Genomic DNA, 14,027 nt, shown 5'->3' on the forward strand with positions numbered 1-14,027 from the left:
CTTGAGTCCATAACTCTCTAAAATAATTAGAAGTCAGCAAGAAAATTTGCAATAACTAACTAGATTTTTTCATCCCTTTCTTATGAAGATATTTAACGAAAGCATCTGTGGAAAAGAAATCCTCTGTGCTGGCAATACATTACCTACACAGCAAAGAATAAACGGTGCTTGTTTTAACTGAAGACACTTGAATATCTCGAAGACCGCACATCGGATTAAAAAAAGTTACAATTACAGTTTGTTTGTCTTGGAGGGGACATCGAATCACACTAGACCCGCTCGTGCTTGGGTGGCGGGGACAACATTTAAATCTTCAATGGGAATCCCTTTTTTATTGTAGATTACGATTCTGCGGCAAAATCTACATACGTTTCGTCTGAAGCATTTTCTTTTCGCCACAAATGGCATGGTAATCGAAGGAATAGAAATTGGTACATAACCGGAATTTACGACGTGCTACTCAATGGCTCTTGAATATCCAATGCACGCGGGAGCCCATATCCATGCTGCGAGCGTAGGACAGACAGGCCATTACTGATAATTTCTAATTAGAAACGCCGCTGGCAACGTTGTATTTCTCCGACACATCGAACAGCCACAATGTCTGTGTCTCGAGGTGAAGGCTGTCCTACTTTTCGAATTAGATTATATGTTGAAACTTGGTACCGTCAACTCCAGTACACTTAGGGACCCGCTTATCAAATGACCTTTACCCAGGACAGAGGCATATCTGCGGGAATGTCAACACAGGCGTTTCTGATGTGGTTGACCATGTCTTCATAGCATGTTAGCACTTGCTGGTACAACTTATCTCGTAAATATTCCCACAGAAAGAAATCCCGTGACGTCAAATCCGGTGACCTAGCAGGACAATTAATAGGGCCACCGTTTCCGATCCACCGACCAGTGTAAACAATGCCTAATACCTCCCTTGCTTCAGTTGCGTAATCTACATCTACATCTACATGAATACTATGCAAATCACATTTAAGTGTCTGGCAGAGGAACCACCTCCACAATTCTCTATTATTCCAATCTCGTATATCGCACGGAATGAACGAACACCTATATCTTTCCGTACGAGCTCTGATTTCCCTTATTTTATGACGGTGATCCTTTCTACCTATGAAGTTTGTCGTCAACAAAAGATTTTCGGATTCGGGGGAGAAAGTTGGTGGTTGGAATTTGGCGAGAAGATTCCTCCGCAACTAAACACGCCTTTGTTTTAATGACGTCCGTCTCAAGTCCTGTATCATTTCAGTGACGCTCTCTCCCCTAATTAGCGATAGTACAAAACGTGCTGCCTTTCTTTGAACTTTTTTGATATACTCCGTCAATCCTGTCTGGTAAGGATCCCACACCGCCCTGCAGTATTCTAAAGGAGGACGGACAAGTGTAGTGTAGGCATTGTCCGTAGTAGATCTGTTACATTTTCTAAGTCTCCTGCCAATAAAACGCCGTCGTTGGTTAGCCTTCCCCACAACATTTTCTATGTGTTCATTCCAATTTAAGTTGTTCCTAATGGTAATTCATAGGTATTTAGTTGAATTTACGGCCTTTCTATTTGACTTATTTATCGTGAAACCGAAGTTTAACAGATTCCTTTCAGCACTCATGTGGATGACAACAAATTTTTCCTTAGTTACGGCCAATTACCAATTTCTGCATCAGACAGCTATCTTTTCTAAATCTTTGCGCAATTTGTTTTGATCTTCTGATGACGTTACTAGTCGATAACCGACAGCGTCATCTGCATTCAAACCAAGACGGCTGCTCATATTGTATCCCAAATCGTTTATATAGATAAGGAACAGCAACGGCACTATAATACTACCTTGGAGAACGCCAGAAAACACTTCTGTTTCACTCGATGACTTTCCGTCAGTTATTACGAACTGTGAGCTCTCTGACAGGAAATCACGAATCCAGTCACATAACTGAGACGGTATTCCGTAAGCACGCAATTTCATTACAAGCCGCTGGTGTGGTGCAGTGTCAAAAGCCTTAGATAATCAATTTGAGATTCCTTGTGAATAGCATTCAACCCTTTATGCCAGTAAAGGCTATTTTTTTCGCAAGAACGATGTTTTCTAAATCCGTGTTGATTGTGTGTCAGTAGAAGGTTTTCTTAGAGGTAATTCATATGTTCTAACACAATTTTCCAAAATTCTAGTGGATGCCGACGTTAATGATATGAGCCTGTAATTTAATGGATTACTCCTACTACCTTTCTTGAATACTGGTGTGACCTGCGCAAGTTTCCAGTCTTTGGGTACGGATCTTTCGTCTAGCGAACGGTTGTTTGTGATTGTTAAGTATGGAGGTAATGCATCAGCATACTCGGAAAGGAACCTAATTGGTATACAGTCAGGACCAGAAGACTTGATTTTATAAAGTGATTTAAGATGATTCACTATTCCGAGGATTACTCATGCTGGCCGCTGTTCTTGACTCGATTTCTGGAGTATTTAATTTGTCTTCTTTTGTGAAGGCACTTCGGAAGGCTGTGTTTAGTAACTCTGCTACGGCAGCACCGTCCTCGATGGCATCTCCCTTGCTATCACGCAGAGAAGGCATTGAGTGTGTCTTGCCGCAAACATACTTCACATACGAATAGAATCTCTTGGGATTTTCTGCCAGGTTTCGAGACAAAGTTTCGTTGTGGAAACTATTACACCTCACATTGAAGTTTGCGCTAAATTTCGAGTTTCTGTAAAATATGGCCAATCTTGGGGATTTTGCGTCTCTTTAAACTTGGCATGTTTGTTTCGTTGCTTTTCCGTCGTTTGTTAATTTATTTGGTATAAATTTCTCAATTTCTGCCTATTCTATTTCTTCGAATTAAAGACATATCTTATATTCACTCATATTGTTAATTTGGAAGGAGTGGAGGTTGTCTCCCAGGACGAGGCCAAGTGAATTTTTATCTGCTTTCTTGAACAGGCATATTTTTCGTTTATTTTTGGAGATTTGGGGATTACAATATTCAGTCTCGCTACAACAATCCTGTGTTCACTAATCCCTGTATCCGTTTTGATATTCGTTATTAACTCAGGATTAATTGTTGCTAAGAGGTCAACTGTGTTTTCACAACCATTTACTATTCGCGTAGGTTCGTGAACTAGCTGTTCGAAAGAATTTTCAGAGAATGTGTTTAGCACAATTTCGGATGATGTTTTATGCGACCTCCGGAATTAAACGTGTATTTTCGCCACCATATTGAGGGTAAATTAAATTACCACCAAATGTAATTATATGAGTCGAGTACGTGTTTGAAATCAAACTAAAGTTTTCTTTCAACGTTTCAGCAATTGTATCATTTGATTTGCGAGGTCAGTAAAGGGATTCAATTATTATTTTATTCTGGTTACTAACAACGACCTTTGATTTTACTAACTCAGAGGAACTATCTACTTCTATTTCGCAACAATATAAACTACTTCTAACAGCAACAAGCACGCCACCGCCAACAGTGTTTAGCCTATCCTTTCTGAACGCCGTTAGGTTCTTCGCAAAAATATCGACGGCAGTGTGGAACCATCATGCTGAAACCGCATACGTTGTGGAACGTCCAGGGCAACGTCCTGCAGTAGTACCGGTCGTTGCTGTTACAAAACCATCGGTATTTGCGTCCATTCTACGTGCCATCGATAAAATACGGACCAATGAGTTTGTTCCCCATGATGCCACACTATATGAGAACCGACCAAGGACACTGATGGTCACCCTTCCCTAACCACTGAGGACTGTCTACACTCCAGTAATGAATGTTATGCCGGCTAACGCTAGCATGGTTTGTGACTGTAGATTCATCAGAAAATAATACCTCGGCAAAGAACGTGGGGGTAGTTTTCATTTGTTGACGTGCCCATTCACAAAAAAGTACCCATGACGTTCTTGATGCAATTAGGGAGTATGGACGGTATTTATGACGATGCGCTATTGTTATAATACCACCTAAGGGCATACTGGACTCGCGGTGTAATTGCCGGGAGCTTATCCGTGGGTGTGGTGCATTGCCGCTAGAACACCTATTTCATTAGCTTCTCCTGTAACACGTTTGCTTCGTTTCCTTTTGCCGGCCTGTACGCTGTTATCAGACAGAGGCGTTCACAACTTTGTGAAAGAACTAACGAGAGCCAGTTTTCTCTGAGAAACGCACGGCGTATGAGGAAATAGTAGCCTCAATGTTTCTGCTACATTTTCTGTAAATCAGGAACATTTCAGTTTTTTCTTCTGTGGTTACAACATTAATCGTCCACTTGCTCTTGCAGGCAATAGACACTGCGCAAGTATTGTAATGCTTAGAGCCGATATCAGTTTGGATTCCGTAGAAATGTTGGAACACATAAGGCAACACTAACCTTACGACTTATCTTAGAAGAGAGATTAAGGAAAGGCAAACCTACGTTTCTAGCATTTGTAGACTTAGAGAAAGCTGTTGACAATGTTAACTGGAATACTCTCTTTCAAATTCAGAAGGCGTTAGAGGTAAAATACAGGGAGCGAAAGCTATTTACAATTTGTACAGAAACCAGATGGCAGTTACAAGAGTAGAGGGACATGAAAAGGGAAGCAATGGTTGGGAAGGGAGTGAGACAGGGTTGTAACCTCTCCCCAAAGCTATTCAATCTGTATATTGAGCAAGCAGTAAAGGAAACAAGAGAAAAGTTCGGAGTAGGTATTGAAATCCAGGGAGAAGAAATAAAAACTTTGAGGTTCGCCGATGACATTGTAATTCTGCCCGAGACAGCAAAGGACTTGAAAGAGCAGTCGAACGGAATCGATAGTGTCTTGAAAGGAGGGTATAAGATGATCAACAAAAGCAAAACGAGGATAATGGAATGTAGTTGAATTAAGTCTGGTGATGCTAAGGGAATTAGATTAGTAAACGAGTTTTGCTACTTGGGGAGCAAAATAACTGATGATGGTCGAAGTAGAGAGGATATAAAATGTAGATTGGCAATGGCAGGGAAAGTGTTTCTGAAGAAGAGGAATTTGTTAACATCTAGTATAGATTTAAGTGTCAGGAAGTCGTTTCTGAAAGTATTTGTATGGAGTGTAGCCATGTATGGAAGTGAAACATGGACGATTAATAGTTTAGGCAAGAAGAGAATAGAAGCTTTCGAAATGTAGTGCTACTGAAGACTGCTGAAGATTAGATGGGTAGATCACATAACTAATGAGGAGGCATTGAGTAGAATCGGGGAGAAGAGGAGTTTTTGGCACAACGTGAGTAGAAGAAGGGATCGGTTGGTAGGACATATTCTGAGGCATCAAGGGATCACCAATTTAGTACTGTAGGGCAGCGTGGAGGGTAAAAATCGTAGAGGGAGACCAAGAGATGAATACACTAAGCAGATTCAGAAGGATGTAGGCTGCAGTAGGTACTGGGAGATGAAGAAGCTTGCACTGGATAGAGTAGCATGGAGAGCTGCATCAAACCAGTCTCAGGACTGAAGACCACAACAACAACAAGAGCCGATATCTCTTCTACGTCTGCACGATACGTGAGCTTCGGTCACAATGTACTGCCTGTTATGATACGTTGCAGTTCGCTACACGGTCACGGTGGCGCGTCGTTATGTCGGAGGTATGAAACGTTGCGAATGGGGTTTCCAATTGGAAGTTATCAAATAATTGCCTGTCCTACCCAGTAACATGGAGGATGGGACCCACATGCCATTGGATAATGAAGGGGCATTGAATAACATGGTGTAAATTTTGATTGTGTGCCCGTTTCTATTCCTCCCATTACAATGCTATTTATGGCGAAAGGAAGAAAATGTTTCAAATTTTGCCGTAGAATCGTAATCTATAATGAAAAATGGGCGTTCCTATTGAATACTTCCAAGTTGCCCCCCGCCACCCACGCAAGGGGTGGGGCGGAGAGTGATCTGTGGTATCGTTGATTGTCCCCCTCGGAGACGAACAAATTGAGTTTATAATTTTTTTAGTTCGATGTGTTCTTTTCAAGATATTTCAGTGTCTTCAGTTAAAAAGATCACCCTGTATATCTGAATAGTGAAGAATAAAAGAGAAGTGAGCCACGAAACAATCAGTGGAAACGGTGAGGTGAATCATACTGAGTGCCGAGATATTGGCTATGGAAGAAGCAACAACATACTGAATTCACTGGGCGCACAATTTACAAGAGCAAGTTCACCTACTCATAATGATTAAAAGCAAATTCACAAGATTTATGCTCTGATAAATTGTGTACAGCACAAACAAATATGTAGAAATTACCATCTAAGGATGTCACAAAAGAAACATTAGATCCCTAGAAGGCGGCAGTTATCCTGGCTGTGATGGAGTTTCTAAAAGTATATCAAATTGACAGGATAGAAATGACTTTGAGATCTCTCCGTCGTCATAAAATGGTTCAAATGGCTCTGAGCACTATGGGACTCATCGTCCGAGGTCATGAGTCGCCTAGAACTTAGAACTACTTAAACCTAGCTAACCTAAGGACATCACACATATCCATGCCCGAGACAGGATTCGAACCTGCGACCGTAGCGGTCGCGCGGCTCCAGACTGAAGCGACTAGAACTGCTCGGCCACACCGGCCGGCCCTCCGTCATCAAATCATCCAAGAAATTTTTATGATATAAAGAAGCATGCAGCAGTCGTACACTTGCAGACAAGCTGATGCAAAGAAATTTTTTCAGTTTACATATCTCCTTCAGTTACAACATTTTTTTACTGGAACATTGGTTGACTGTTTCCTAAATAAGAGGAGTGTTTCACATTGATTTATTTTATCCCATCACACATGGCTTGCCATTTGACGCTTCATTACTGTTGCAAATATTTTGGTCTAACCGTAGGTGATATGGACATTCACCAGAAGTGTAACCCCTGAAGAGTACAGCCCATTTCCCCAACTGCTGTCGTTACGTGAGCTGACAACAAGTAGTGTGATCATCAAGGACACCACTGGACGATGTAGTTTCTGTGCAAGGAGGTGTAAACACAGCGGCCATTCACAGGCAGTTGGTGGCAGTGCGTGGAGAGCGTGCATCGTCATGGACACTGCTCTTGTAACGCGACAACGCTCGTCCCTACAAGAGTCTTACAACCACAGCTGCCATCTCTGAAACGAGGTTCCAGTTACTGCCACACCAGGGTATTCGCCTTACTTGGTACCTTCTGACTACGACCTATTCTTAGCCACAAAGAAACCTCTGCGCGGACATCATTTCGCTTCCAGGAACTGCGAGCAGATGTCCTGCGTTGTGTGCGACAGACTCCAGAAAAGTTGTTTGATGAAGACCTACAGAAGTTAAAGGGGCCAGGTCAGGAGAATACGGTAGCTTTCTTTCTTATGAATTTCTCGATAGAGTTAGCATCACTCGTGAGAAATTCAGCTTGCTCCTTACTCACATGATACAAATACTGCGAATTATGGATGAAGGGTGCCATATTCCTACATTTCCAGAAGGAGTTTGGCCTGTTGCCCCATTGCACACTGTTAAAGAAGATACAAGCAGAAGGAATAAGTTCATAGATCCGTGAGCTGCTCGAAGACTTTTTAAGTAACAGAACCAAGCCTGTTGTCTTCGAAGGCGAGTGTTCATCAGAGACAACGCTATCGTCAGGTGTGCGCCAGGGAGGTTGATAAGATCGCTGTTTTTCTCTATATACACAAATGATTTGACGGCCAGGGTGGGCAACAATCCTGATGATGGTGTAGTGCATTGTAACGTGTCGAAGTTTAGTGATTGTAGGACATACAAAACGATGTAGACAAAATTTCCAGTTGGTATGATGAATGGCACCCAGCTATAAATAGCTTGGAACTAGTATTTCCTTTTTGAGACAATACCAAATAATGACATTGAAGTCACGGAACATATTGGAATGTGTATGGAATCATTAATCAAGGTCATTGTTGCAATCTTCAGTCTACATTGCTGAGTGTACGCCTCCATAGCTGAGTGGTCAGTGTTGCAGAAGGCCATGCGTGGGGACTTGGTTCGACTACCGGCTGTGTCGTTTTCCACTCGGCAACCTCGTGTTGAGTTGTCCTCCTCATCATATCATCCTCTCGGACACGCAAGTCACCGAAAGGGCGTCAACTAAAAAGATTTGCTCCAGGCGGCCGGTCTAACGGACGAGAGGCACTCGCCACACACCGAGCGAGGTGGCGCAGTGGTTAAACACTGGACTCGCATTCGGGAGGACGACGGTTCAATCCCGCGTCCGGCCATCCTGGTTTAGGTTTTCCATGATTTCCCTAAATCGCTCCAGGCAAATGCAGGGATGGTTCCTTTCAAAGGGCACGGCCGACTTCCTTCCCCGTCCTTCCCTAATCCGATGCGATAGATGACCTCGCTGTCTGGTCTCCTTCCCCAAACCAACCAACCACTCGCCACAAATTTAATTTCATTGCAGCTAGTGAATGTAGCCAAAAATACATTTTGTTGTTGCTTCCAGGCGGATGCAGGGATAGTCTTCAACAGTATTAGACACTCTTCCAGTTAAAAGCACTATTATCCAAAATTGAACACGGTGGACACCGTGTACCTAATACTGAAAATAGTAAGCTATTTTTCGAATTCTCTTTGTTTTGTAAACTTATATTCACTATAAGTCAGTTCCTAATATACCATAGTAACCTTGCCAGTACCAGAATTAACTTACACTTGGAAACAATATTGATGTAGAGTATCAAAGCACCCGAAGATGAGCCCACAGGGCTCAAAATGCACCGCGTATTAAAATAAAATCGGGATTGTGACTGAGAGTGGTTGCTCTTTATTTTACGAAAGTAATACAGTCACAGAAGAAACGCTGACGGTAGTAGATAAGAGACAAAATTGAGATAGGATATTCGTTGTTGAGTTCATTCTCGATACTCGGCGTATTGCCTACGTCTCGGTGAAAGTATTCTTCTGCAAGGGCACTCTAGCAGCTGCGACGTCATACTTTCAATCATCCCCTACAGCACTACTACGTGTCGCGTGCTAAAAAATCCTGTATCACTTTTCTTCACTACTTATTGCGGCCGGCCGTGGTGGCCGAGCTGTTCTAGGCGCTTCAGTCTGGAACGGCGTGACCGCTACGGTCGCAGGTTCGAATCCTTCCTCTGGCATGGTTGTGTGTGATGTCCTTTGGTTAGTTAGGTTTAAGTGGTTCTACGTTCTAGGAGACTGATGACCTCAGATGTTAAGTCCCATAGTGCTCAGAGCCATTTGAACCATTTTTAACTTATTGTCAATAAGCAAATAAACAGGCTACAAAATTAACAAGAATGGTGATATTACTTCCTCTGCCTTGGTAAATAAATTGAACGTTGGTTAGATTGTGGAACGTGGTTTGAAGAGTAAATTGAAACAGTGAAATGGCTTACAGAGCAGCGCTTTGCGAACATGGGTACTGCTTTTGGAATCACGTCACAAAAATAAATGGAATCATCACAGTGATACACTGTAGAAGGGCAAAGTTGCGTTTCAGCAAAAAATGCTATCTTTTTTACATATCTCACTCCCTTATGTTCTGGGGTAATGCAAGTAACATCAGTAAAGAATTATTTGTTCTTTAAAAATAGCAATAAGAATATTGAGTAAAGTAAATAAGCATACATCATGCAGTGACATCTTCGAAGATATTGCTTTACTTACGCTTGGAGGTATGTTCCAGTAAAGTTACTCCATAATGAAAATTGGGCCAACAGCAAAAACTGAATTATTGTGACTTGCGTTTTGCAAGACCAAAATCAGTGGTACATAGATAATTACAACTTTGGGCCTTTATTTACAGTTTAGGGTAGAGTTGGTTCCTAGGTTTAATGGCCTTCAACAAGCTGCATAGAGATATGTCAGAAATTAGCAATGTTTAGAAACTGATATGTCAAAACATACCTTTGAAATGCTTGAGCTAACAGGACAGAGCGGATTAGGTCGTGGAAAGGGGCCAAAATGAGATCCTGTCAGTTGCTCTCAACATACAAACTTTATCTATCACCATCTTACAACAAGGATGCAAAACACTCAAAAGTTTAATCGACCTCCTTTGATAAACTTTTAGAGCGGCTGAAGGCCACATTCAAAATCCAAGACACAAGGCTTAAGCAAAAAAGAAGTACAAGGTTCTTCTGGAAGTTTCACCCAAGAATATTTTCTAAATCTTTAATCTAATCGGTTGAAGGCCTTAGCAATTTAATTTTAATGGAACTAGGCTGGAGGTCGCATATTAAGAAATAAGAGGAGTTTCAATAAAAGGGCCCAAATCAAAATCATAACAATATTATGCTTTAAGGGCGAGAGAAGAAGGTTAATTTAAGAGATATTAAAACTCGGCTGGACGCCGTTCACCAACAAATAATCTGACTGCTTAAGCCATAGAAAAAAAAGTTTCAATTTTAAAGGGCATAAGGCCGTATCTTAAAACATTTCATATAAAATAAAGAATAACAGTCTCATGCCTTAAGGGCAAGACAACGACATTAATTTAAGAGATATAAATACTCAGTTGAAGGCCACATATCAACAAACTATGATTAACGGCTTAAGGCCTAGAATGAGTTTCGATCTAAAAATCAGGAGGCCTTATCTTAAAACCTCTCCAGCAAAATTCGGCTGAAGGCCCCATATAAAAATATAACAATCTCATGCCTTAAGGGCAAGACAACAACATTAATTTAAGAAATATTGACAGTCGGCTGAAAGCCACACATCAACCAAATAACGGAAATTATTACATAACACACAAGGAACGACGTTCAGAAGTTTCCAAGAGTCAGTCTGGGATTGTAACACTAACGCCCCTTTAGGTGAGACAGGCAGCCTGTCCAACAACTTCCAAATAGTCCTTCATGTATCCAAACCGAAATCCACGTCCAAACTGAGGTAATCAATACAATACTGTAATGGCGTATAAAGGACCTACTTCATCTGAACAACTCAATTGCTCAATTGCCTTCAGGAACGGTGTATGTATTTTGAAGCCACAGAGAACCAAAGGCTTTGCCCATCAGAGTTTGAAATTTTACACTTACCTACAGAATTTTCTCTGACAAAAATAACTTAGACTTAACCTATTCGTTTATTACACACTATATACAAGTCCAAAGCAGTCCGACTACTACACATAATACAAAAGTTTGACTCTGAATTGCGAGAAATCCTAATAATAATACAAAGCCAAAAATATGAAATTAAATAAATATGAAACTACCTCCAACTCTGTTAATTGCCTAAACTCATTTGAATCACGAATCTCAACAGTGCAAACCCCACTCATTTTCACAAAAAATCTTCATAATAAAAATAACTACAGCAATTACAGCAAGTAGCAACTACAGCCGGCCAAATAAAAATATTCTAACTACTAGAGACTAACTACTAGTAGGCATATGGTTACAGGAACAAAGATTTTGTTGAAGAGCAAACAACGTGTTGAGAAAATTTAACCCTATTCATGTGACATCTCCCAATAATCATATAGTTGTCAATAATTCCACTTCCCAAATATTATCAATCAAACATCCATCATCATATATTTCCTTGCGTATTTTCTTATGAACACACCATTTCACCTCACTTTGAAATGAATGTCGTACCAACACAGAGTCTCCACTAAGAATATCCTGTCCATACACTTCCCTATCCACTCGGCAACTGCTAGTCTGACCAACGACAGAATCTCCTGCCGAGGGCGCAGAGCGCTGTCAGCGATATTAACAGTCTATAGCGCTGCCAACATACAAACAGGCTGCTTACAAGCTGCGCCTCATGGCAGTCTCTGCTGCGGCACGGTGCAATGTCTTTGCTCTGTTGTCAGCCGGCGTGATTTATCGGTTACGCTTACACATCGCATTCTATTGATGGTATATCCTTGTTGCTACTTGACGGGGATGGAGAGGATGGAAGGGTGGAAAAAAAGTGGAAAGTAAAAGCTTTTGAGAAAGTGTCAGAAAAACTTTCGAAGTGCGCTTTTGGTAGCGTATTGCTCTCCATGCAGAGGGATCAACATTCGTTTCCCATCGGGTATATAAAATGAACTTAATGCAAACTTACGAAATTTTATTTGTTCTCACACATATTTTTTTCCTAAAACAGTGAATACTTGTATAGTTGGTTTCTCAACATGACAAGCACCTTTGCGTCCACAGTTGTCTTCAAATTTCCTCCTATCTTCGACAGTCGTTAGCAACGCCAGTCCGGCTACAGCACATGTGACTACTTTTGGAAGCCAAATTTGCTACCGCTGACCACATAGGAAAACACGCGCTACGTAACCTTCCTAGGTCCTTACCAACTAACTATAAAATATGGCTACTTAACCACTGTAAATATTGACCTTCTCAGCAAAACAATGAAAGTCACAGGACCGTAGGATTGAACGAAACAACATAACCTATTTCTCGAAGCGGTGTTCTTATGAACACTTCCAGAAAGGCTGTAGCTGTAGTTTCGGCCCCATTTCCAAGCAGATCAATAAGAAGGCTGCAGCATCCACCCGTGTGGACGCCATGAAGTGCGAAACGCTGCCAGAATGCTCACCGAATCTTCTCATTTCCGGTCCACAAAAGCGTCTGCGCCAGCAGGATTTCAGGCGTTCGACACACCCGTGGAGGCCACCTACGCAAAGCTGACCGGACCATAACTCAGTGGCGCAAAAACGGACTAGAAAAGTCAATCTGTCTGTGCGACAGTGTTACTTCTTTAGATGAAAAACTCCCGCAACCAATGATATTTCGTGTTTAGGGGAACGTCCTTAATATAATGAATATACAGTAAACTCCTTTTTGATCAAGCAATATTTGTTTCGATGGTAAAATGACCGATTGATTGTGACTATGGCATTTATGACTTAAATTCCCACGTAAACATCATTTGCGTAATGTATCTAAATCGTAATTACAATTTACGTGCTCCTGTTTACTTGTTTAACGTTGTGGTTGTGCACGCATTGTTTGTATAAATATAATTAATTATACGTAATCGCAGAATTTCCTGTACATTAAAATTACGAGCCCATGTTGAATAGTCATAACCCCCAATTTTTAGGTGAAAACGTTTAAAGTATTTAAATAAAGCAAACGTGATTAACATTCTACATATTTGTTCTTCTAGTTTACATACTTATTTCATAATCACGCTGGAGACGAACACATTACTTCCAACGAGAAACCAGTTTGTTTATGCCATCACTGTGGAATGTGTAACATTGTTGACGGAGCCACAATCTAACCTTTCCGTGCACCGATTCATCACTGTCAATGTGATGTCCTCGAAAATGTTCTGTAAGTTTTGGAAGCAGATGCAAATCGTGGGAAGGGAAGAGGAATTTGGGGGGGGGGGGGGGGGCAAGTCGGGATTGTGTGTAGGCTGATCGATGACAATGAAGCCAAGACGTCGGATTATTGAAGATGTCGCAGCACTCGGTGTGACCTAGTATTGTTACGCTGAAGGAGCGCGTTCTCCATGTGTGGACAGACTCCTCAAATTCGAAACTCGATGACACCGCGCTATTTCTCACGCAGCGACTTAGTTACGTCACACACACCCATGTTACACGCTACAGTTCGGAGCCTTCTCGCGGCAGACGCCTGCTAATACGTTAAATGCAGAACAGAGATGTAGAATGTTAGTATATTTTACTATATTTAAAAAGTTTTAAGAGTTTTCTCATAAAAAAAATTCGGAAGAATTACTTTGCACCACGCCCTCGTAACAGTAAAGAAGAGAAATGGATGAGCATGAGGGATCAGGTAATGCAGGGAGTGTACAGAATGATAGGTTAAGTACAGAGCCATGGATTGATTCTGAAATATAGCATGATTTAAAGCTGTAGTCAATATATGGGTGTTATGTTGACTAATTCCGCAACGGATTGATCTGACAAGTACCCTTTGGGTCCTGTAAGAAGCAATTTCAACCCCACACTACTAGAGAATTCAGACAGATGATCCTAACGTACCAAAATGAAATGCCTGAAAAACTTTCAGGAGTCGAACACTGTAAGGAAAAGACACAAAAATATTCTATTTTCTTACGTAACTAGTGGGATAATTG

This window comes from Schistocerca gregaria, chromosome 7, assembly GCF_023897955.1.
Source record: "Schistocerca gregaria isolate iqSchGreg1 chromosome 7, iqSchGreg1.2, whole genome shotgun sequence".
Taxonomy (NCBI): domain Eukaryota; kingdom Metazoa; phylum Arthropoda; class Insecta; order Orthoptera; family Acrididae; genus Schistocerca; species Schistocerca gregaria.